The 25,549-nt window shown below is 44.7% G+C and overlaps 1 protein-coding gene across 1 annotated transcript in view; it reads left to right on the top strand.

Moving 5' to 3' along the window:
* The window catches only part of CDH13 (cadherin 13), a 1,061,540-nt gene that overhangs the window by 204,275 nt on the left and 831,716 nt on the right, over window positions 1-25,549 (top strand). The window lies entirely within an intron of this gene.

Here is a 25,549-nt window from a genome sequence, read left to right as displayed (position 1 = left end):
ATGTGCAGTGTGTGTGCTTACACTACACTGGAGGGGGTCTATGTGCAATGCATATGATGAAAAGCTTGCGATCTTGTGAGAATGAACACACGGGACTCAGAGATATGGGGTGAACACATGTTTTTAGGGGAGTAGTGCTCAAACACTTGTCTCTGCAGGTGCCATTCACAGGGCAAAGTCCAAACAATGCGACATCTGCAGAACACAGAAAGGTGTGGAGCTGTAGCAGGAAGCATGCCTGTATAGAGTTGTTGTTGTTGTTGTTGTTGTTAGGAGCCACTGAGTCCCCTCTGACTCATAGCGACTGTATGGGCAATATCCCGACTTAAAAGAAGATGGATTAGTAGCTGCCTAGAGAGAAGGGAAGATGTGGGGGAAAGGGGTGTAGGCAGTGAGAGCTAATAGATGTGGGGTTTCTTCTTGGGAAGATGAATATTTTCTAAAATTACGGTTCCATTTGCACAACTTGTGAACACACTGAAAACCCTTGAACTCTGTATACTTAAAGAGAGTGACTTATATGCTGGGTGAATTATATCTCAATAAAGCTGCTCAGGAAAGTCACCACTCAACAACGATAACAGAATAAAGTGAAAAGTCCTCAGCAGCTCCCCGTCGCTCGTGCCTGCCCATCTGTTCATGGTGTCAAGGGCACTGTCTGTGACCTACCCACAGGGTTGCAGGAAAGCCTCACAGAGCAGCAGAGGAGGAGAAAATCAGAAGGCTTGTTTTCTCTGTCAAGCCAGCCGGGGGAAAACAAGTCTTTGGTGTAGCCCCACCTTCCATCTTACGTGTGGCCAGCCATGGGCTTGTGCCTCAGTGCGGCTATGGGAGTCCCATACTGGACTCATGGCCACTCACTAGTGGGCTCCGCAGAACAGGGACTGTTGGGTCTGGGGCAGTGGACTCAACAGTCCTCTGGATCATTGGTCTGCAAACTGTGAATCCTGAACCAGATCCAATCTACCACCTGATTGTGAAAAGGCCACAAGAAGAAAACAAAAAAAAGGACAGTATGGCAGAACCTCGAGTCCGCTCTGACTTGTAGCGAGCCCTTGGGTGTCAGGGCCTATCCTTGGTCCATAAGATTTCTAATAACTGTGAGTTTATGAAAGATTACCTGACCTTTTCTCCCAAGGAGCCTCTTGGTGAATTCAAACTACCAACCTTTAAGTTAGTAGTTGAGTATTTAACTGCTTGCACCAATAGCAACTCTCAAATGAGGTCTATCAAAAGAAAACCTTAACTCATTGGTTGGCTCGGTTCTGATTAGTAATGACCCTAGATGACAGAGTAGAATTGTCCCACAGGGTTCAAGGCTGTCAATTTATAAGAAGGCAGATTGCTACATTTTTGTCCCAAGGAGAGGCTGGTGGGTGGGTGGGTTTGAACTGCCGACCTATCAGTTAATAATCAAACACTTACCTACCTACTGTGTGAAGCCCCTACAAAATGACACTGATTTTGCCGTTGGCCCAGAAAGCCTAACATATTTACTACCTGGTCCTGTAAGAAGTCTGCTGTAGACTGCACCTTTCAGGAGAGTTCTAACGTGAGCCCGTGTAATGTTTTACTTTCTAGTTGTCACATTCAATGAAAGGAAAAGAAATAGGTGACATTCATTGTAATGTATTAGCTTAACCCAGTGTATCCAACACGGCAACATTTAACATAGAATCAATATAAAAATCAAAATATAATAAATACAAAATGAGATATGGTTTATGGTCTTTTTCCTACTTAGTCTTGGAGCTGAGTGCATTTTGCATTGATTGTTGTGGTAGTGCACTGTTGAGTCAGAATTGACTCATAGCTGACCTTCCAGCAGGTTTTCTGACTCAGTAAATCACATGGGGAGAGAGGGCCCCTTTCTCCTGCGGAGCTGCTGGTGAATTTAAACCGTATGGCTGTGAGCTGGCAGCACAACCCCTTATCACTATACTGTTGTGCGTCAGCCAGTCGGAACTGACTCACAGCTGACCTTGTGGCACATTTTTCAAAGGCAGTGAATTGCACGGAAGGAGAGTGCCCATCATTCTCCCAGGGAACCAACCGCTGGTGGATTTGAACCATGTGTCTTTGGGATTGCAGCACTGATTCATCCCGTTATAGAACATTTCCATTCAGGCTAGCTGTGTCAAGTATTCGAGACCCCCATATGACAGGTGGCTGTAATATTAAATGGGGCAGGTCTAGGGAAGTTAAACCAATTCCTACTGCTTCTGAATTTCACAGAGAAAGTGCTTTGTGAATGGTTGTCTTGTCTCCATTTTCTAAAAGCCTGAATGTAAACTGAACATCTGCTTGCCTTTAGAAACAGGAGGTTACTAAATGCTTCAGATAGGAAATGCTTCAGATATGATTTCCACCTAGAAAATTTATTCTTGAGGGCAGTGAGACAGGACACTGCCACTAGTCTGAGAAACCTTGTACTTTCTGGCATCCCCCTGGCTCCGTCGTTTCCGGGTCCACTGCTGGGACAACCTTGTGCTCCCAGATTGTAAGAGAATGCTATGCCCCTCAGCATTGCTAACTCATGGCCACCTCCCTCCTGGTCTCCTGCCAGACCTTTCTCCAGGCTCTGAGGTCTCAGCTCACACACAGGAGGAGGCCAGAAGGGTCCCGCTGCGATGATCAATCTAGATGCATGCTTGCCTTCAGCAAACTGAGAATATTTAATTCTTGGCCAGAGTTTCATCTGCTCCATCAGTTTGACAATGAAATGAATACATGTCTCAGTCACACTGGGATGTCTCCCTACATACATCACAGCTTCAGGCCCTGGGGCCTCCTTCTGCCCATCAGGACTTGACATGATTCACTCACAGCATGTGACCTGTGTCTTCAGTGAAACGTGTGAAATGCTTCCTCTCTTTGTAGTTTCTAAGTGTGAATACAAACCTTACATGCTAAGAAGGCTTAATTGGTGTTTGCTGATCGAATGCATAAGCTAAAGGGGAGCCGTGTAAAACAGTGTTTGTCCAGTTTGAGTGGGCAGTGCAATCACCAGGAAGGCTGGGGAAAACACAGGGTTGCTTCAGTGTATCCGTAGAGTTGTTCATTTGGTAGTTTCAGAGTGGGGCCTGAGAATCTGCGTTAATCACCAGTTTCCAAAAATACTGGGGACACTTAAGCTGCTAGTGTAGTGGCCAGACTTTGCAAACTACCCAGCTAAAATATCATATGACTTATTTATTCCCTCCTGGTTCCAAAGGATACTTACCCTTTTAGCATTCCTGATCTCTGGTGGTGCAGTGGACTGAGCATCGGGATATTAATTCAAAGATGTGTAGTTCACCACCACTCTCTGGGAAAAAGAGGAAGCAGTCTTGGAAGTGTTGTGGGATAGTTCTCAGTTCTCCAGGGCCGCTGGAAGTCAGAATGGCCTTGACACATATGGGGTGCAGGTATCAATCTTCCTACTTCTGTTTGAATTTCTATATCGGCAGTCCTTTGCCAATTTAAAAAAAGATATATGTACATATACATGTGTGTGTGTGTGTGTGTGTGTGTGTATATATATATATATAAATAGTTGTTATGTGTCAAGTCTCCTGCAACTCATAGAAACCCTACGTATAATAGCTCTGAAGCTGGCTCTATCCTGAGCCAATCTTGCTGACTCCAACACACCTATCCCCACTATCCCAGTTACTATGTCAATCCATCTCATTCACAATCTTCCTCTTCTGAGCTATTCCTCCACTGTTTCAAGCATGTTATCCTTCCCTAAGGACTGGTCCCTCCTGGTCATGAGACGGAGCTTCAAAATCCTAGACTCCAAAGAATCTTGGTTTCACCATCTCCAAGACAACCCTGTTTGTTCTCTTGGTGATCCATGATATGTTCATAACTCCACTCCAACACCCCAACTCAAAGGCATCGATATTTCTTTTGTCATCATTAGTCATTATTGCCCAGTTCTCTGATGCATAGCAAGTAGTTGTGAAGGCTCTGACCTGGATAAAGACACACCTTAGTATCTAGACTGGCATTGCTCTTTAGCAGTCTGGCAAGGTCCCTGACAGCAGACTTCCCCAATGCAGGTTGTCTTTTGACTTTCTGACTACTAGTGCCAAGAGTGTTGGTTGTGGAGCCGAACAAGCGGAAATTGTTTGCAAACTCAGTCTCTCATGGTGCTGTCAGTTAGTTCAGCGGTGAGAATCTTTTGTCTTCTTGATGCTGAGCTTCAATTCATATTGGAGACTGCAGTCCTTGACCTGCAGCATACGCTTCACATCCTCCTCAGTTTCAGCAAGCAAAGTTGTATCATCTTCATAACACAGGTTGTTGATGAGTCTTCCTCCAATTCTGATGGCACTTTCCTCCTCATAACGCCCAGCCTCCCTAGTGATCTGTTCTGCACACAGATTGAAAAGGTGTGGAGAGGGGATGCATCCCTTATGTGCGCTTTTCCTGATTTTGAGCCATGAAGTATTTCCTTGCTCTCTCCTCGTGACTGCCTCCTGGTCCAAGTATAGATTTTGTATGAATATATATTGAGGAATTGGAGCCTCAGTGTGTCTAACAGAGAGAGAGAGGGAAAGAGAGAGAGAGAGAGAGAGAGAGAGAGAGAGAGAGAGAGAGAGAGAGAGACACTCTTCTGTTGAAATCTTCAAGCTGCTATTATTAATGGACTCATACTTTAGTTTATGGCTAACTTTTCTAAAGGAGCTCTGGTAGCTAGTCTGCAGGGAGTTAAACTGCTGGCCCACATGGTTTGCCTTTCTAACAGTTCAAATCTACCCCCAGCTCCTCAGGAGAGAAATGAGCAGTCTCCTCTCATACCAAAGCCTCAGCAACTCAACTGAAAGTCAGCTAGGACTTGAAGTCTACCCAACCATGATAAGTGAACTTTTAATAGAAATCAGTACAGAACTTTGCCCAACGGTATCTAGAAAGGAACTTTTGTATCTTTAAATAAAAAATCAATATGATGTGCTATCAATAGAAAATAAGCCTTCAAATACAGAGTTATTGGACTTTTTGCATGTTTTCAGGAAAGTTTGTCTGAATACACTTTCTGGAATTATCTCACTTTCCACAGTGATGCACATGATTTACTTTGAGAAATATTAACCAAGGACAGCAGGTTTGAAAAGATCTTTCTTTTCAGAAGAACACAAAGACATTCAAGGGCTGTTTGAACATCCTGGGCTGTTTGGAGTAAACTTAGAACAGCTAACATCTCATTGTGGTCCAGAATGAGGTCTTTCGTAGGAGACACTGGCTCTGCAGCACCTCTGCCTGGCCGGCACGGTCCCACCTCACACATGCTCTGGTGCAATGAGGCAAGAGGAATTCATCTCTGCCAAGAGAGTCACTCTGATTTGCATTTTCATCACCCACCCTTCCGTTCTCCAAATGTGACTTTCATTTGCAGGACAAAATTATTCAGTCGCTGGAGACGCAGTCCTTTCCCCAGTGTATTTATCACCCTTGAAGAATCTTATTGCCCAATCTTAATAGTCTATCTTACAACAAAGGCTCGAATTCACCATCAAGATTAAGAGGTAGAGCTTGAATGAGCTTTGCTGGAACAGCTCGTGATAAAATAGATTCAAGGCTTCAGATGGCTCTCACATGGGGTAGGAGTCAGAAAAGGATGCAGAAACAGACCAGCATTTCCTGTGAGCTTTGTGGGCACAAGTGGTGAACCTTGGGGTTGGAGTTAGATTTTTAGGGCTGGTGTTCTCCATTAGGAACCAGTTCTGTGACCTTGAGGCAGGCCCAGAACAACTCTGGTTCTTCTTTCTTTACCTGAAAGATGATGGTGATGACAGGATGGGGAGCTGAGCCATAGAAAGTCACCTAAGAGTGGCCTGCCTGGTTTCTGGCACCATCAAGCAATCCACTTCAATCTGTTGTTTGTGTTGGGACTCTAAGAACACCCCAAGTTTGGTGGTAGCAAAGACACACAGAACTCATTGCGACAGTCATAACTATGGCATTCTGGAATGAGCAGAGACACCCCCCACACCCCTGAACCAGCAGAGGGCAAGGTGCCTGGGAGACATCTGGAGGAAGCCGAGGACATGTGTCTGAGGGCCTCTCCTGGTGAAGTCTCTCACACACTCGCTGTCATTGAGTTGAATCCGATGCATAATGACCCGTGAGTTTATGCACTAAGAATAGACCTGACCTTTCGAGTTCCACAGTTGCAATCTCTGCAGCAACAAGCTTTCCGTAGAGAGTCTGTACCCCACAGTGTGACTGATGGATTCAAACCATCAGCCTTTTCATTAGCAGCTAAGCACTTAACCACTGCACTGCCAGGGCTCTTGGAATCAACCCGGATACACTTCTCCACCAATGAGTGTTGACATGTGTGGTGAGGGGTGAGAAGGAAGCTGTGGAGAAACTCAATGCCCAGGGGTTTTGCTGGGGACAGATCACCTCGACATCCTTACCTGGAATGGACTGAGATTCTAGGGTCCCAGATGGAAAGCAGGTGTTCATCGTGAAGAACATTGCTAAAAGAAGCAGCACAAGTATGGTGGGCTCCCCTGTACTCTCAGAGTTTGTTAGGGAGGGACACTCCCAGAGGCCAGCTTCCCAGGTGTTTTCCCGGGCCTGTCTGGGACTGTGGCCTCAGGCCTGTGGCATGAGCTTTTCGTGCACGCCAGCCTAGGTGGTGGTCTCCACTGCCTCTCTGACCATGTCTACACTCCGCCTCTTGGCCACGCTGCTCTTCTTCCCACGACAGCCAGCTGCTGTCTATGGGTCTTGCCTTTGGGTTTGCTGCTACCTCTCCTGTAAGACTCTTTCTCTATCCTTGTGTGGCTAAGATCTCATCATTCCCATTACTAAGGAGGTTTCCTGGACTCCATCTCAGTGTCCTTCTGATCAGCCTCACAACATTGACTCCGACACAGGGTGACCCCAGGTGTGTCGGAGGAGAACTGGTCTCCACCGGGGTTTCAATGGATGGTTTTGAGGAAGTAGATTTCCAAGTTTTCTGTCCAAAGTATCTGAGTGGATTTGAACTACCAACCTGTTAGTCAGCAGCCAACCACGTTAACTGTCTTTACCACCAGGGGTGGGGTGCGTCCCCTGCCCTATTTATATAAAACTTTCTGAAATACAGAAAAAGATTTGACATCTTTGACCTCTGGTGCTAGAGAACAGTACTGCATATTCCATGGACTGCCAAAAGAACCAAAAGGCAAGTCTTGGAGAAAGTGTAGCCAGAGTGCACCTTAGAGACAAAAACAGGGAAGCTTTATTTCACATATCTCAGGCATGCTGCTAGAAGAGGCTATTGGAGAGGGGAAGCAACCTTGGAAAGGTGAGGGTTGGCAAAAGAGAGGAAGACCCCCAGCAGGACAGATTGACACAGTGACTGCTGCATTGGGCTCAGGTGTCTCAGAAATTGTGAGAATGGCATAGGACAGGACAGGGTTCAGATCTGTTGTTCATAGGGTTGCTATGTACTTGACTCAATAGCACCTAACAACATAGCTCTCTGAAATGATCTTCTTTATGTTTTTGTTACTTGTTCATTGGTGTTCCTCCCATAGAATTCAGCTCAGAATAAGGGCAGAAAAACACCATATAGTTTTATCCGTGTCTTCACTCTCACACTTCCTGCAGGGGTGGACAAGCACTAGGTACCTAATTAATATTTGCTCCACAAGTATTAGAAATTAGACACCCCCCAAAACCCCACTGTCATCAAGTTGAATGCAACTCACAGCAGTCCTCCTCTAGGATGGCGCAGAACTGTGCCACAGGGTTTTCGAGGCTCTGATTCGTCTTCATAAAAGCAGAAAGCCTCATCTCTCCCCCAGGAAGTGGCTCATGCTGCCAAACCACTGGCTTGGAGGTTCAATGCTTGATTTCCTGCACCAGCGGGAACCTTTCTTGATGTTTAGAAAATCTTCAAACTCACTGCCTTTCAGCAAGTTCTAACTCCTATTGGCCCAACATTGGTTTCAGAGGCTGTAAATCACAGGAGGAGGAGACCACTTGTCTTTGCCCCTCAGGTCAGCTGACAGATTAGAACTGCCACCTTTTCATTATCAGCACAGCACACTACACAATTCCCAGATCTCCTTGCTAGGAACTCATTGCACCTTATCAGTGTTAGGGAAATGTCTCCTTGTCCTCTGTTTCAAAGAATTTGAATTGTGGTGTTGGGAAAAAGGACTGAGCACGCCTTGGATACGGAAAGATCAAACAACTCTGTCTCTGAGGAAGTGAACTCAGAGTGCTTCTCAGAAGCAAGGATAGTGAAGCTGCCCGACACCAGGTGTGTGAGGCTGTGAATTTTGATGGGAGACTGCTCATCTTCCTTCCAAGGGCAGCTGGTGGATTCAAACTACTGAACTTTTGGTTGACATTGAGCGTGTTAGGGACTAATAATACAGTGGCAGGCAAACTAGAACACTTATTCACCCCAAGGGGGACCTAGTGGGATTTCTTTACACTGCCCCCTAACCTCCTCCCCGCTGCCTAGGTCTGGCTCAGCATCGCCCTCTCAGTTGTTTGCCCCTTGGGCTATCTGCCCCTCTCAGTGGACACGTCTTTGCCCTGTAGCCAGGCTGTAGCGGGTCTGTGTTGAGAGAGATGGGAGTGCGGTTTTTTTCTCCCAGCCTAGTGCTAAGGCCCTTCATGTTCTGGTAAATTGCGTTATAGAATTTTTAAAGATCTCTTTTCTTTCAGATTTCACTCTGCTAGAGAGCTACCATTTTCTCACAGGAAAAATCAGAGGTGCTTTGAAAGGGCCTCGGGATTATTGGAAATGCTGGCTGTTGCATTAATCCAGCCTGAGTTGAACATTTCCACAACTAGACTTTTGGATTCAATTGAACATATGTATATGTGTGTGTGTTTATATATGTGTCTTTATATGTATATGTAAATATATATGTGTATCTGTGTGTGTGTATTTAAAAGCATTCTTTTCTAAATATTTCAGGTTTTATATGGGTGGGGAGACAAGGTTGCTGTATCCACCACTACAGGAATAATAGGAATTTGTAACCTCATTAGAGAAGTCTATAACAGGCATACCACATCTGTATTGCTTTAACACACACAAATGTATTCTTTTACAGTTTAGGAGGCCAGACGTCCATAGTTAGGTTCCTACCTGTAGAGAAAGACCATCTCTGTCAGTTATGAAGGAAAAGTCCTTGTTTGTGTCAGCGTCTGTAAACCAGATGTTCCCTGAAACTTCCATGTCCTGTCCTACCCAGATAGCAAGGAGCTCTGGGTCCAAAATGACACACTCTACTCCTGGTGATCATTCCTTGGTGGCCTTGAGGGTCTGCCTTCTGAGCTCTCTCTCCTCTACTTTTTATCTATCTTGTTGTTTTACACTTGCAAAGTTGGAACCAACTCATAGCTTACCATCCAGTAGATTTCTGAAGGCTGTACATAATATGGGAGGAGATTGGCTGTCTGCGTTTGGGATGACAGTGCGATTTCTTACTAGATCACTAGTTGTAGCTGTTTACCATCGAGTCAGAACTGACCCATAACAGACCCTCCAGCAGATTTTCAGAGGCTGAAATTGCAGGGAGGAGATTGCCTAGCTTTCCCTGTGAAGAGCAGCTGGCAAATTCGAACTACATGTCTTTGAGAGAGCAACACAGATTCTTAACACCGGTCTTTAGAACTCTATATCTCTAGAGAGATAAAAAAGTATTACTGGCCACAGGCCAGTAGGAATGTGGTGGGATTAGGGAGTGTTTCATTCCACCCATAATCTTCCTACAACTGTTAGATTTCTCAGGATCATTATATAGCCTTAACATTATATCATTATCTACATGCATTTTGGGGGCACACAACTCAACCCGTGGTAGATTTCATGTGTTTGTATCCAGGCAGGCTTTTTGGATTCCTGTGAGTGTCAAGTTCATGATGGATACTTCCTGCTGTGGAAGAAGTAGGAGGAGGGAAGGGCTTGTGCTGAAGAGCAAGGAACAGTGATGTTTGGAGTCTGTGGGGACCAGTCACGAACCACTGTTATCACAGTGTCTGTGCCTTTGAGCCAGTGGGCTGAGAAGGAACTGCCTGGTGCTCTAAGAAGAAATATCAACTTGAGTAATGGTGTGGGCTGACTCAGTGTCCTGGAATCAGCAGGCAGTAAATATGGAAGTGATTTTAAGAAGAGAGGGACAGAATCTATTTATGGTGTTGGTTTCATCCTCATGCATGCAACACTGAGAAACCCCATTCAATGGAGTCTTTTGTCCCAGGAGTTCTTTCAGGTAAAGAATTGAATCGCAGGGCCCGGTGAAGCCAAGTAGGCAACATGCATGAATGGAGAGACCTGGGTGTAAGAGCAATGCAGGTAAGAGTACCAAATAGAAATCACAGCTAACTCTAATGTAAGTGTAGCAGCGTAGAGAGCTAATGGTGAAGGCAAATGGCACTGCTTGGTAGTGACAGGAGGGAGGGAGGAAAGAGGCTGTGACCACATGCAAAGAAGCCTTGCCATCCCAGATACATCCTTATCGTCCACAAAAGCCCTGCCTAGCATGACTCCAGCTCAGCCTTGCCATAAATCTGGATACTTGAGTGAAAATCCCTGATATTTAAATGTTACCCACTAATCCCCCAGCTAAAGGCCAGGCAACAGATTCAGTGGCCAGACGGGGCCTACTGGCCGTCATGGCTTGCGCTGTTTAATGTTTGCTCTTGGAGTAAATTCCAGTACTGACGTCAGATTACCAAGAGTAAGTCTAATGAGGCCGACACACCCAGCTTCTGAACATTAGTGTGTTACTAGAGACACTTTCAAGGTCAAATTGATTATCCTCCTGCTTAGTAGACCCGGCTGTTCCCTAATTATGTCAGGAAACAGTATTATCTCTTGATCATTTGAGTCAGGACTTTGAATATAGCCTCAAAGACAATATTTAAATAACACACCATCGCAAACCAAGGATTCATTGTCTCTGCTTAGCATTAAACTCAACCTGGCAGCCTGTTTTGCTCCATTACCAGAAGGGTTACCCAAGGCTTAAGACCTTTGTAGTAGCCTCATTCAAGTCCAATTAGAATACGTCACCCTGAGTAGGAAGAAAGCCCACTCTGTGTCATGGGTGGCACAACAGAGGCGCTGTAAGAATTCAGGCAAGCTCTTGTCTCAAGCTACCCAGGGATGAGCAGCTGGTTTACCTAGTACTGTGCTGGGCCTTGGCTCACAAGATCCCAAGTGTCCACGTTGCCTCTCAAATCCTTGTTCAGTGACTTCATGTGAGGTGCTTCAAGTTAGATATGATGGGAGCCATGATACCAGGGAAAGTGGCACATGCTCCACAAACTAGGCGATCTTATTTGCTATCTAATTGGAGCTGACTCATGGCTGACTCTCCAGTGGGTTTTTCAGAGGCTGTAATCACACGGGAGGAGATTTCCCCATCTTTCTTCCATGGAGCACCTGGTGGATTAAAACCCTTCAACATATTACTCATATGGTTCAGTATATCACTGACTACCAGTCATGAGGAAAGTGCAGCCCAAGAGCTCCTTAGAAGCAAGGATGATGACAGTTTGTCTCAATTAATTGGGGTGTGTTTCAGGAGAACAGGTCCTTGGAGAGATCCATCATACTGAGAAAGGTAGGAGGGTCAGCAAAGGAGAGAAAGACCGTCAGTGACATGGACTGATGGTGACTGCGCAGTGGGGTTGAGTATGACAAAGATTCATAGGGATATTGCAGGGTAAGGCAAGGTTCTGTCTGTTAGACCTAGGCTCGCCGTGTGGTATAGTCAACTCCGTGGCACCTAACAACAACAACCCACATTGGGGAACTTCTCCCCTGGGAGCTGGACTCCACTTTGTATTCTTCAAAGTTAGAAAGCCGCCTTCTCTTTGGCTTTTGAAGCTTGTGTCCACAGATGTTCCACATCACTGCTCTAGAGATAGAAAGCAGAGAGAGATATACTTCAAACAGATTGCATATTAACCTGGATCCGATCCTGTTGTCATATGCTCGTGAAGCTACTTGGACTCAAGAGCGGCTCCATGTCAGCAGACTGAAGCCCTGCCTCTGATCCTGTGGCGTGCGCACAAGCACTGCCACGCCAGTCCGTCTACTTGAGGGTCACTGTCTTCTTGACCAGATCTTCACTCTACCAAGCAAATATTTTCTATTCCCTGATTTCTCAGAAAAACTATGGTCTCTTAAAAAATAAATTTGATCACGAGACCACCAGCTGCTCCTTGGGAGAAGGAGGGGCAGTCTCTTCCCGTGTGATTAACTGCCTCTGAAAACCTGCTGGCGGGTCAGCAATGGGCCAGTTCCAACTCTACTGTACTCAACAACAACGTCCATGTTCTAGGACTCCCCCCACTCGCCCCTTCAGCCATCAGATTACGTCTATTCTGACACAGTCTTTCCAACAATTAGTACCAAGGATGCTAGGGGCTTTACCGAAGAGGAAATTCAAGCTGGGAAATACTTCCTGATCACAGCTTTCCTGTCATGTCATAGTCCTTCCCATTGGCATCTTCCCCCCCCCCCATAAAACATGAAGTTACATTAGCAAAATCAACTAACTTGGTATGATCTGTTTTTAGATGTCGTCTGACATAACGGCACCATGTGACCACACGTCCTGCCCCATAAGCTGTAATCTTTACAGCATCAGATCATCAGTCATGTCTTTCTTTACAGAGCAGCTGGTTGTGTTTGAACCACTAACTTTTGATGTAGCAGCCGAACACTCCAGCACAACATCATTTGATTTCCACTGGTATGGTTTAGTACAATGTTTTCTGTAAAACTGAAATAATCATTTGTGCCTTCCTTTTGTGCTGTTTCTACTAAATCATTGGTAGGATGCAATGATGCAGAACAGGGCAAGGGTCCAGTTTGTTGTTCATAGGATCACTGATCACTGTGAGTTTTAGTTGTGTAGTGTTAGCCTAAAAATTGACCTTTTTAGTCATTTAGCCTCTGACCTCCAGCTACCTTAAGTGCAGACACAAGGTCTTGTAAATCATCTACAAGTTGTGGGATTAGGATAAGAAAAGGACTTGTGATGACTAGACCCTGGTGAAAGTGAAACTCTGGTGGTGGAGAGACTGTGGCATTGCTGTGGAGAAACAGATGTTTGAAGGAGAAACTAGCTTATAACTGCTCTGAGGCAAAACTTGCTGGATAATTTGATTATAACTACTCTGAGGCAAACCTTGCTGGAAGATTTAGATTTGACTGCTTAACTGAAACCAGAGCCTGGACTTACTGAGAAATTGTGCCTTGAGACTGGTTGGCTAAAACTTGGATTTCTATTGGGTATAGTCATTGCCTCTCTTATTCTTCCACTTCCTTCCCTAATAAACTGCATTCTCGGTACGACAACTTTGAATCTGTGGATCAGCAACAAACAAAAGAGCCTCTCGCTCTTGGTGGGACTCCACAGGCACCGTGGGACTCGGGTATGTGCTCTTTATCTGCTTTCTGATCTAGGGCGCGGAGGGGCTGTGTTTTTCTTACTCCCTCTGGAGTCTTTCAGAGAGATGCTCCTGACCTTGAGTCCAAATGTCCCCCCTTTAGACAAGTTATTAGAGGACACCTAACAACAACTATACCATTTATATATTCTTCCATTTTAATGGCTTTATTAATTATTTAGGTAATGGTCTCTGTTCTTTGAAGGTAGGGACCTTGTTTTAACTCATCTTTGTCATTTTTTAATCATTTTTGTGTGTCTTGGCACTGGCACAAATACTATTTACAGTAGAAATAAACTCCATCAGTGAGCAAATCCTTCAGGATATGGCTAATTGGTATTTAAAGAGTAGTCATCACTATTCTGGTTTAGGCAAATACGCATTTAGGGAGATTTCTGTTTTCACTGTACATTAGGCAGTGAGAGCTCAAAGAAAGGCATGTAATCTTTTGGGGGCTTTTCTTTGTGGGTTTTTTTTTTATTCTGTCCTCAGGGAGGAGTAGATGGTTTTCTGCATAATATAATCAATTTCTTGCCTTCAACACCAATTTCTGTTTAGCTTATTTCTTTACTTTTAGAATTCTCTGAAGTGAAGAACTTTAGCAGAAAAAAAAGTTAACAAGATAGGCATTAGTTTGATAGGAGAATTTTCGTAGTGTGAAAAAAAAAATAAATTACAGAATGGACTTTGCTTCTGAAAGATAATTAATAAAATAAAACCCTTCACATGTGATGGCGAATCTGACATCTTGTCTACTGTCTGGCAGGGAAGAAAGTGTTGAGAGTTGCACAGTTAGAATAAAATGTTCCACTTCACAGCAAAGGCCAGGCAGGAGCTGATAATTATTTCCCAGCCAAAAAAAGGTCACAGAATAGTTGTGCAATTGACACAGAGTGGAACTGCATCTCTAACTATTGATTGTTGTTGCAGTATTTGGCTTAGATTTTCCTGATACCATGAGTAGTGTCTGGAATATGGGTAGCCATGGGAGGAATGCCTTTTTTAATATTGTGGAAGAGAATTTGATTTACAGAATGCCTTTCCTTCCTTATAGAAGCTATTTTCAGGGGATGGTATATGTTGAATAATGAGCCTTCTCAAAAATAAACACTCCTAATCTATGGGTATAATTTGGCCCAAGGGACTAACAGGTGGGATTACTGTATTTGTCCCTAATGAGACTTTCTTCTAAAGAATACTCCCACATAGAGGTCTGATTAAGTAAAATAGCCTTAGAATAGCATGCCTACGCTCACATTTCCAGAAGGTAATTTCAGCCTCATTCACCTGTCCTCCCATTTCACAGGTAAATAATGTAATTCTATCCATTCTCTTTCCATCTGTTCATTTTCTTTAATTTTCTGCTTGTGTGTACAAAAATTACGTGTCTGGTTTTTGTGAATCCTAATTGTATAATAAAGGTATACACTATGCTCAGAAAGTCATGGCTTGAGTTTGGTAGTGACCCAGTAATCAAAAATACACAATCAGAGGTGGGCACTTGTTTCTGCTAATGTATGTTGATAATTACAGGACATTAGCTAACCATTGAATGCAAAAGCCTTATCAGATCATCTTAAATGAAACCACTAGGTTATGTTAGCTCTGCTGATTCTGTGGTTTAATTATGTCTTCTTCGTGTTAATGGAATTCAGCAACATGTTAAAAAAGGGCACGATGATCATATGACTGACAACAGAAAGTGTAACACATGCATTCTTTGGACACAAAGACATAGTAAACCAAAGATGGGAAACGATCCTAGATTATCTGATGAAACCATTGTTAGAGACAGAAGACCTAGAGATAAAAGACTGGTGAAAAAAAAAGAGAAAAGGGGGCAGTGATAGAGGTGATGAGATTCTTATGTTGCTGATTTGGAAAATGGAAGAAAGAGATGACCAGCTGAAGTAAGTAAGTGGTCTCCAAAAACTTGAAAGGAAAGATAATTTATTCTCTCCTAGAATGGCACAAACCTGGTTTAGATAGAGCTTAAGTGGGGCCAGGGTTAGCCATCTGGTGGGTGGGTGCAGGGGAAAGTCACTCCTCTGACCCCCAGGAGGGTGTGGGAACAAGAGGGAGCTCACACTTACCGTGTTGTCATCCGGCTGCTGGTGTGGTTACTGTTGGCAAATCCTGGGTTCTTGCACCAATTCCAAAGCTGCTTGCCAGACTTCAGACACTGTGCTGCTTCAGATCCTTTTACAGTCTCACTGCTTTGACTGTTGCCTTAGTTGTGTTTTTATTCCATTTCTTCTTTCAGTTGGCATTGGAAGTACTTTATTATTTCCTTTGATAACTCTGGATTCCAGGTTTATAATTTATATCTGTTACCTTTGTTTGCTACCCAGTGCGGACTGAGAGTGGGGTGGAGCTCCCCGATTAAACAAGCGTGGAAGGAGGAGTGGCATCCACTTCCATAATACCTTGCCTCTGGAAACCCTATGAACCTGGAGAGAGGATGAAAGGCACCCAAGCTTTGAGGACTCTCCTTCATAGGGTCGCTATGAGTCGCCTGCGACTTGACACCACTTAACAACAACAACAACAGACTCTCCTGAGGAATGCAACTCCATGGACCCCTTTTAAATCTTCTATTGTCTGGAATGTTGTTGAGTTGACTGTGACTCATAAAGGCCCCATGACATCATGGGAACTCTGCCGTTTCATGTACCATGAGACAATTTCTGCTTTGTTCAAGCTCATTTTTTCAGTCACTTTGTGACTGAAGATCCTTGTTCAGGATCTTCTCTTTTTATGACTCTCAGCTTTTACTAGCCTTTTTCCAAGGACTGGCCCCTTCTTATATTATGCCCAAAGTATGTGAGACAAAGTTTAACAAAAACTGTAGGATAACTAATACGTGCTATTAGGACTGAGGTTGGGAATGTGTTATAGCAAACACCGAAAAAGAATATGTGGATGAAAACTGAGATAGGGCTGAGCAGAGACAGCTGCTTTGCTAGGAGGAGTGAGGGGCAGGAGAGAAAAGACCAATGAACAAGGAGTGATGTCCGTCACTGGTGACACCATGTAAGGCTCACTCTATCAGGACAGCCTTAACTCCCCATGTTTCCCCACTCCACTGGCTCGCATATCCATTAGACCACCCATGCAGGGCAAAGCACCAAAGCGGAGGTGGGTGAAGAAGGACACACTTCAGGTGTGCACGCATAAGCATCTGTGTATGAAGGTGTGGCCAGGACCCGAGAATGTTGGGGGCAGAGGTGTGTGGGAGTGTAATACAGATATCAGAGGCAATTTCCTAAATCCCATATATATTCAGTTAGTGGGTCTTCATCAATTCAGCGGTTCATGTGCATATGAGAGAAGTCTTCCAATATTGGCATATTATTGTTGTCGTTGTTGATAATTAGAGAACTCTGTTGGCCTCTTCAGTAAGGAGGTTGCCCGCAAAGGCAGGCGGTTCAAATCCATCAGTTGTTCCAAGAGAGAAAGATCACCTCTCCTTTAATTTATAGCCTCTAAAGCCTGCTGGAGGGTCAGCTGTCAGTTGGTTCCAACCCAGTGGCAATTGTGTTTTGAGTTTTGTTTGAGTTTGATCATTCAGGTGAACGGCAACCCAGGGCAATTCCATACCTGATGGAATAAAGCGCTGCCCAGTCCTGTGCCAACCCTATGATTGCTTATGGATCAGACTGTTAAAGTCATAAAGTTTCCTTGACTTTCAGAATTAGTTCACCAGACTTTCCTCCTGTCCTATGTTGGTGTTCTACCATAGCGTCTATCATAGCAACCCAGAAGCCTCCACTGACAAACGGCTGGTGACTGCACACAAGGGGCATTGGCCTAGAATAGAACCCATATATCCCAGGTAGAAAAAGAGGGTTCTGCCATGAAACCACAGCTGAACTTGGCTGGCAAGCAGCAGATAGTAAACAGGTGATCCATTAAACATCCCGAGATTACTAACTCTCACTCTGGAGTGTCTCTGACTTTCCTTGACTTACATAGGCAGGTCTGTCTTAGTGATGGTTGTCACTGATTTTATCCATCACATTTTATGACTGGATATTAATCCCACCACCTCTGGGGTAGGTAGGGACTCTAGCGTCTACCTAGGTCAGCAAATGATTCTTCCTAAGTGTGCTAGTTGGGATTCTTCTACAACTTTTCCCTTTGCATTCCACGTAAGGATCCAGTTGATTAATGTAGGGATTTTAGCAGTGAAGACGTCATTCCATTGAATGGGCTGTTTCTGGCTCCTGTTTTCAGTCAGATTCAACAAGGACGTGCCCGATCAACTCAGTCCTATTTTAGAGGCAACAAAACACCTTCTAACAGTCTTAGAGACATCCCAGAGCTTGTTGATTCCTGCCAAATCACTCTCGATTTCTTGAACTAGCCTGCCTTGGGGTTTGCATTTACTGAGCTCCTGCCTAAAATATTCTTTCTTACATTTCACCATGTTAAAAAGAAAAAAAAAATCCAGTCATCTTTTTAAAATGGATTTCTCTGTGTCGTGGCCCCATTTTCTGTTCCCATCCAAGGAGGATACGATGTTGCTTCTTCTCTTTCCCAGTATTGTTTTATACATGCTCCTTCATGCTGACAAGTAACAATAAGACTAAATAAATTATTATACCTACTATGTGCCATTTCCTGTCCTAAATAATTTGCTTTGTGTTAAGTCTTTAAAACTATGGCCAATGGCAATAGACACTATTACTGGATTTACAATAAAAATGAGGAAGACAAGGTAGCATCCAGAAGTTAGGGAACTAGCCCCAGGCCATACAACAAATAAATGGCAAATCTGGGATTTGAACCTAGGCATCTTCCTGGAAATCTGAGCTTCTTACTACTTTCTAATGCAATTTTAAAAATAGCTATATTAGGGAGCTCTGGTGGTGTGGTCTGCAGGGGGTTGCACTGCTCACCCACGGGGAACACCTCTGATAATTTGAATCCACCAGTGGCTCTACCAGAGAAAGAAGAGTTACCTCCTCCCGTGCTGTGTAGAGCGTTGGAAGCCCAGTGGAGCTCCAGTCATGAGCCTATTCCAACTCAGTGGCAATAATTGTTAGGGTTTTGTTGTTGTTGTTGTTGTTATGTGCCATTGAGTCGCCTGTGACCCATAGTGACCCTATGTCTATCCAACAGCTCTGAAGCCTGCCCTGTCCTGAGCCAGTCTTAGTGACTCTGACACACCTACCCCCATTGCCCTAGTTACTGTATCAGTCCATCTCATCTGGAGTCTTCCTCTCCTGTGCTGTCACTCCACCCTTCAGAGCATGAACTCCTTTTCCAAGTATCTGTCCTCCTAGCCATGTGCCCAAAGTATGTGAGCTGGAGCTTCAAAATCCTAGCCTCTAAGGAGAGACTTGGTTTCACCTTCTCCAACACAGATCTATTTGTTTTCTTGGCAGTCCATAGTATGTTCAAGATGCTTCTCCAACATCACAGCTGAAAGGCATCAATTCTTCTTCTGTTGTCCTTAGTCATTGTTCAGCTCTCTGATGCATATATGAATGTAAATATATAATTATTTAAGTATTATTATTAAAGTATGAAATATCATTATTTAAGTATAATGATAAAGATATATGTTATATATAAATCTGATATCTCTGCTTTTGCTCTGGTGTCTGGTTGTCTGTTTACATTGTCTGTGGGTTGGTTCTTACTCCTGGTGGATCCACATGACAGCGTAGGACCTCTCCATAGGGTTTCAGGGCTGTGCCCTTTCAGCTCTGACTTCCAGCTCTGTCTTCCAAGGATGGGTTCAACCTTCCGACTTGCTTCCTACTAGTTAAACACTTCATTGTATCAAGGGGTTTGTTAATCCCTCCATCCTCAGCATCTGTTTCAGGGCATGCTACATAATCACTTTAACTCACTGTCATCCACTCGTGGGTGGAGTGAGTTCTCAGGGGAGGAGTTTGCCCATCTTTCTCCTGAGGGGCAGCTGGTGGATTAGAATCACGTGTCTTTGGGTTAACAACACAAGGGGACTCTGTGGTGGCAGTTCTGCTGTCTCCCAGGAGGTTGTTAAGAGTTGTAACTGCTAAAAAAAAAAAAAAAAAAAGAGTTGTAACTGCTCAAAGGCAGTATTCCGTTGATGTTTGTATTGAATTCAAAGAGTTCTGGTGGCATAGTAGATTACAGGGTGGTGCCACTAACCACAAGATACGATGTTTTTTTTTTAATTTTTTTTCTATAATTATATTTTATTAATTTTCATAAACATTTACAGAGATTTTGGGCTTCCACTCATTCATTGTTGCACTATTCTCTCTACCCTCCTCCCAGTTTGTTCTTGTCCAGATGCCACAGTGCTTGTCAAAGCCAGTTCTGATTAATCTTCTTTGTCAGTGTATCCTTTGCCATTCCCTATCACTCCTCCCTGAGAGAGACTTCACCCTGATTCATAAGGAAAAGGGGAAGGCGTATTCTCTTAGCTACTTCCTGCTGAAAAGGGACGCTGTGGGTTTCAGGGTGAAGATCTTCTCTCACTACTCTAAAGGGCCCCTTTGGCAGTAGGAAACACATAGACCATTATGGAGATTGATTTTGGAATTTAGATGCACTGTTATCAATTGTGCTTAGCCGTACATGTTCATATCCTTGAAGATGTATCATGGGGGTGTTGCAACCTAGAAGACACAAATTTGACTAACAAGTTATAAGTACATGAGTCCAAAAATTATGGAAAAGTAAAAGAAAAGATTCTTTCATTGTTTTACAAACACTCCCCCAGGTCCCCTCCACCATGCAGCCCTCGCTCTAGTCTCCTGTGATGACAGAAATACCCAGTTACATCTCTCTTTTAAACGGTTCTCTCCCTCCTCTGTTTCAGTGCAGTATACATTATTGAACCCATCTTATTCAGTCTCTCCCCAATCAGCTGCTCCTCAGGAGAAAGATGGGCAGATTTCTTCCTGTAAAGATTTACATCTTCTGAAACCTGACGGAGAATCGGCATGAGTCAGAATACACTCAACAGCAGTGGGTCTGGTTTTGTATGTCATTAAATTAGAACCAAGTTTCTCAGTTGTTGGTTTCTAACTGTGTAGGGAAGCAACAGCAGGACCACCTGTATCTCCCCAGGAATCACAAAGCCATGTTTACATGACTGCTCCTTTCACAGCTCTGAAGGTGGCGGGTGTGTAACGCTCCTTGACATGGGAGGAGGGTGGATGCCCACTGAGGACAGCATGTGTGTGTAGGAGAGATTTTTCCCACTCCGCCTTTTTCCTGCGCACAGTGAACATTTATAAAACCTTCCAGAACCCTGGATTTTCAGTCCCTGGCAGGATAAAGAATCAATCAAAACACATTGCTGTAACATTTTTCCATCCAGCAAGCCTGAGATTGTGGCCTTTCTTTGCCACCCATCTAAGTCCCTCAGAGCTGATTCCAATAGACTGGCTCTGACACGAGTAAACCAGGAGTGTTTTGTGGTGAGGATAAAGTAACTGTCCATCCGCGCTAATAGCAAGAAAGCCAAAAGTGGCCACTGAAAGCAGACACAGAGCCAGAAGATGGAGCGGGCTGTGCGGCAAGGCCCATTTCAGAGCCGGCTTAAGAGAGGATCTCGGCTTGTTCACAGCCTGTTAAGATAATTGCTTGTGGCAGAAAGCCTCTCTTTTATTTAGGTTTGCTTCCAAGGCAGTTGTGTTAAGCTCTTCCTCAGCTCTGTTGCTTCCCTGTGGCCTCAGGCATGAATCTGTGACATTGGTGATTAGGGGCTTCCTCTGCCCTTGCCTAGCTGGCCTCGCTGCTCTGACAAACATCCCCAGGTCTCACTGACTTAACCTAGCGTCCTTGTTGGGTAGCTCTCCCGGGTACTCGTCCTGGGAGCTCTGGCCTCTTCGTCCTGGGAGCTCTGGCCTCTTCGTCCTGGGAGCTCTGGCCTCTTCCTGCTGGATGGCTCTGCCATCTTTGATGTCTGTCTATTTTGTTTATATGGAATCGATGTGAAAGATGGTACAGGAAGTTTGAGGATCAGAGCTGGGAGTTGTGACAATTCTCTCCTCTTATTCTGTTGACCATGCTTGGTCACCTGACCACAGTAACTGTAGTAGAGCAGGACGAACAAGGACTTGGGCACCACTGGAACAAACAGACACTGCCAAGTGTGGAGTGCTTGAAGCTGCAGGAGCCTGTTGCCTCAGGCAGGTGTCCCAGGGTCAGGAAAATGCATGACCGCTTCAGGAAGACAGAGGTAGTGCTACGGCGCTATCAGAGAAGAGGGCAACTCAGACAACGCACTCTAAAACAGAGGAAGTCAGTTTTGTTTTGTTTTCCATACTAGTTTATTTACAAAACTAGAATATAAATTTGGACAAATATTTTTACTTTCCTTCATCCCCTATCAAATTGTACAAACCAATGATTAATCCCCCTCCACCCCCGCACATCCACATTCCTGTGCTTTCGGCCTCTCCCAACCTCTTCTGGGTCCTTATACAATATTTATCCTTGTGGGACTGAGTTAGGTCACTCAGCATAATGCTCTCCAGTCGATAATAATATACAAAGTTATCCCTCCTGTGTGCTTCATAGTATTCCATTGTGCGAATGTGCCATAATTTCTTAGTCCATTCATTTGTGCTTGGACATTTGGACTGTTTCCATGTTCTTGTGATGGTGACTAATGCTGCTTTGAACATTGGTGTACAAATCTCAGATTGTGCCTCAGATCTCAAATTCCCAGGGTATATTCCAAGTAGAGGGATAGCTGGGTCATATGCCATTTCTAGGTTTAGCTTTTTGAGGAAACGCCAAACTGCCTTCCAGAATGGTTGCACCATTATTTTTTCGGGAGGCGCATGTGACTGAATGAACCTTTCTGCTGCCCATGCCCACCTCTCCTTCATACGGTCACTATGAGTCGCCTGCGACTCGACGGCACTTAACAACAACAACAACATGCCCACCCCTAACAGTATCAGTTGGCCATCTGTGATCTGGAGAGAAAAAAAAATACTTTCTCTGAAAGTAAACTCCGAAGAAGAGTATGATCTTGAATTGGTGCTTGTCAGGGAGACGTACAAGAAGAAAGAGCAGAGTTCTCCAGAGCAGTGCAGACATGGAAGCGGAAGAGAACCTCGCATAAAGAATGGTGATATGAGGTCTGCTCTTTCTGCACGAAGTTAATGCCTGTGTGTTGGAGGGTGGCCACCGGCGGGGGCCTGGCTTGATAGCAGTTTACAGCAAAGAAACTTGTCCTTTCCACCCAGAAAAGAGTTCGTTTTGGATAATGTGTTAGTAACAAGTTATGAATGCTCTCCCTTGCACTGGACAGTCATTAGAGCTGACATTTACTGACCACTTACGTGCATGGTACCATGCCTGTTGCTTTATATCCCTTTTTCCATTGAATTCACATGATAGCTCTCTCCCCCCCATTGCTCTGCATGAGACGACTGAGGTGGGAGGAGCCAGACGGTGAAAGCAGAGTCAGCATTTCCAAGTAGAATGATCCTAAGGAGGCCTGGTAGCGCAATGTGGTCTGCTTTGGCCCGCTAACTGGACACAGGTAATTCCAACCTGTCAGAAGCTCTGGCAGGGAAGGATGAACCGTCCCCTTCTGTTAGGACACAGGCCAGGAAACACAAGGAGGGTCCCCATGAGTTGGAATCTACTTGAAGGCAGCAGACTTGTGGACTTGTGTTGTTGTTTTAAAATAAACAATAAAATGTGTTCTTGTAGTTACCATATAACAGTGATTTTCTCTAAGCTTAACATGGTGGTGCAGTGGTAAAAGTACTTGCGTGTTAACGAAGGTCAGTGGTTTGAACACACCAGCTGCTCTGAGAGGAAAGTCCTGACAGTCTGCTTGTATACGAAGCCTGCACCTCTCCTGCAAGGTCATTGTAAGTCCAAATCCACTCGATGGCACTGGGACTTTGTGTAAGCTTTAGGGAGATGCTTAGCAAAGGGATCATTGCACCCTTGGATTTAAATATGAATGGCTAGATGGATGGGTGAGTGAGAAATAGAGAAGTGGGAGAATGGTTTGACTAATTTCTCCCTCAGTTACGTCACACACAGGAGGGTACCTCACAGCTCACATTCATAAAGCGGTTAGCTGAATTTTGACTGGTGGATGAAAAGACCCAATCATTTGCAAGGACAAAACTGAGCCCCTCTTTCCCTTCCTACTGCCACCCTCCCAAAGACTTAGTTTTGGAAAAGTTTCTTTTTCCTGCCTGACTCCAAGGGAATCCTGCATAGACCTTTCTAAGCAATCAGGAGAAGACTGAGCTGAGCTGCTGAGAGACAGTATGAAAGCCAGAACTCAGCTTCTCCGTAGGGTAGAGACAGAGTCGCATAGGTAAACATGCCCCCTCTGTCCTGGTTCTCTTTCTCCAGATCCCTGGAGAAACGGCCTTGCCATTAGGGCCTCTGGGATGAATGGCTTACTGGCCTGAGATTTGAGGGCAGAACTAGCCAATTAAAAGGTGAAGATATAACTAGGGCCCAGGGTGCCTGGAGGCAACCTTTGGACATTTGCTGTTTAACTGGATTAGCCTCGGCCAGCTATGAATTTTCTGCTTGCAGAATTTCTAGCAAATGATTGTGAGTCCCGAGTCTGTATTCTGGGGATGTGCCACGTGGAATGTCAGCGTGACGATGGGCTCACGAGTCATCTAACCAGGGCCTGCTCTGAGCCATGGAGAAGTTTTACAAGCAGCACTGCACAGATGCTGAACTCCTGTGTCCTGTGCCTTTGATTTGAGCAAGTCAATGGCAACGAGGGTCGTGCCTCCTGCGTTTCCATTTCTCTGATGTTTCTCAGGCCATCCACACCAGAAACCTTTGGAAATTGATTTGTGCTCTCATCTCTTAGGGTTCAGTGCATTTCAGAGAGCTGGTATTTAGAGAAAGAGCTCTGGTGGTGCAGTGGTTAAGCACGCAGGAACATTTGCTCCATGGGAGAAGGATGCAGCTGCCCGCTTCTGAAAAGGTTCCAGCCTTGGGAACCCGACAGGCCCATTTCTCCTTGTCCCATAGGGTCGTGATGGGTCAAAATCCACTCAGCAGCAGTCATTTTAATTGTAATTCTTGTCCCAAAGAGCCCTAGTGGCCCTATTGCTGCTAAAACTTTGGTGGCTTCAACCTACCACCATGAGCAGAAGAAGAGGCAGTCTGTCCCCATGAAGACTGACAGGGTCTGAAAACCCTCGGGGACCCTGGGTCTACCTTTGGCTTGGCATTTACAGAGGCATCCCAGTAACACAGCATCCAATCTTGTGCCTCTTTCAGTTCTCTGGTGAGGATAATAATGAGTTTTCTCTGACAGCTTTTATTCAATGGTTACAAGTGTGAGCTCTGGTAGCAAAATCTGGTTTTCCCAGAAACCGTGTCTTAACTAAACTTTGAAGTGCATGTAGTCAGTTTGGAAGGTGTTCTCAGAAGCTATCTGGAGATGAGGAAAGAGAAGGCTGTTGATGAAAGGCAACCCATGATGCTTCCATCGGGGGTGCCAGTCCTGGGACACACCTACAGAGGGAAACTGGAGACGTAGTGATCGGAGTGAGGGCTGAAGGTATTGGTTCAGCCGTACTCTTCCTGGAGGTGTTAATACCAAGCAGGTTCAGCCTGTACTTTGATCAAATAAAATGGCCTACCTCATGTTTCAGAGAATGATCTTAGACAATGAGCTATTAAGTCCTCTGTTGACTGGGAAGGCTTGGGCACGAGAGAACAGTGGCTGTGTGGCAAATAAAAGAATGCTTAAGCCTGGGTTCCAATCCTGGCTGGCTCTTTGCTTGCTGGATGTCTGATCTAAGCAATCTTATGACTCTCTGGAGTTTTAGATTTCTCCTTTGCGAATTCTTCTTATAACAGCACATATTTCATAGGACTTAAATGAGTTAGTATGTACTATAAGTTTAACCCAGTGTATATTACATGAAACCCATTACCATCAATTCCAACTCATAGAAACTACAGCAGAACAGAAGGGCTTGTAGAGTTTCCAGAGCAGGAGGGGCCCGCCACATCATGCTGCCCTGGAGCAGCTGGTGGTCGGGGACCTGCGATCTTTCCCTTAGTAGTTGAGGTTCTAACCATGGCCCACTGGAGCACCCAGGCTTTTTGTGTGTTATCAATAAGAGCTGAAAACCATACTAGTTTTCATGTTTAAGCTAAATTGTTATATTTT

Source organism: Elephantulus edwardii, unplaced genomic scaffold (assembly GCF_000299155.1).
Source record: "Elephantulus edwardii isolate Elephantulus edwardi_28Jun2011 unplaced genomic scaffold, EleEdw1.0 scaffold00072, whole genome shotgun sequence".
Lineage (NCBI taxonomy): Eukaryota > Metazoa > Chordata > Mammalia > Macroscelidea > Macroscelididae > Elephantulus > Elephantulus edwardii.
Note: the sequence above shows the minus strand (reverse complement) of the source record. Positions and strands in the feature narration are given on the sequence as shown.